Genomic DNA, 835 nt, shown 5'->3' with positions numbered 1-835 from the left:
GAGAATAAAAGTTATGCCTTCTTTCTTTGCGTGAACATTTGGGCAGCGTTATGCAAATCGTCCCAGATAGTGACGTAGGTATGTGGGGGCGTGTTAGAACGAGCCGTTTTAGGTAGGTGTGGCTGACTCTTAACTTTTATAAAGAATATCTCTTTGGATTTGAGACTTGCAACTTTACAGATCTTACCTGCTTTATCAGGCATTACAGGCATGATGAAATGAAAATGAGACCAATCAGACCAATCACAGCAGATTAGCGTCAAGCAAAGGAGGGGTTTGGAAAAATGAATCGTTAAAAGAATCGTGTGGGAGTCGTTGAGCAAATAAGGTAAAAATAAATGCATATTATAAGACAATGAAAGTGTTTTTTTGGCCTTGCATGCATGTCAACCTGTTGTTGGGGACTCCCAAAACCAAAATATGAACCTTTTATTACCCATAATAGGGGCACTTTAATAATATAGATAGTTTAAAAAAAATCTTTAACTTTTTTAATATTTTGTTATATTGCGCTGAGAAAACAGCTACAGGTACAAAAATATCTATTTATTTAAACTTAAAAATGATAGGTCATAAACAATGTATTTTTATTTATTTATCCTAGAAACCACAGAGTAAGCGAGTGTCGCGACGCGCCAAATAGCTCATAATCTAATAAACAAAGCTGTCTGTTTTGTTTTAGCTTTCTCTTTCTGTCAGGGCTCTCGGTTGCAGTGTCGAGAGGGTGTTAGCGAGTCTCCTCTGTATTCTTCCACGCGGTGCCTCCCCTACAGGCGTGTTTTGACTTGACAAAGTTACGCGTGCTTCCTGGTTTGAAGCGCTATGACCTCAGGTA

This window comes from Sinocyclocheilus rhinocerous, unplaced genomic scaffold (genome assembly GCF_001515625.1).
Source record: "Sinocyclocheilus rhinocerous isolate Xijiao unplaced genomic scaffold, SAMN03320098_v1.1 scaffold558, whole genome shotgun sequence".
Taxonomy (NCBI): Eukaryota; Metazoa; Chordata; class Actinopteri; order Cypriniformes; family Cyprinidae; genus Sinocyclocheilus; species Sinocyclocheilus rhinocerous.
This window is presented reverse-complemented; position numbering follows the sequence as displayed.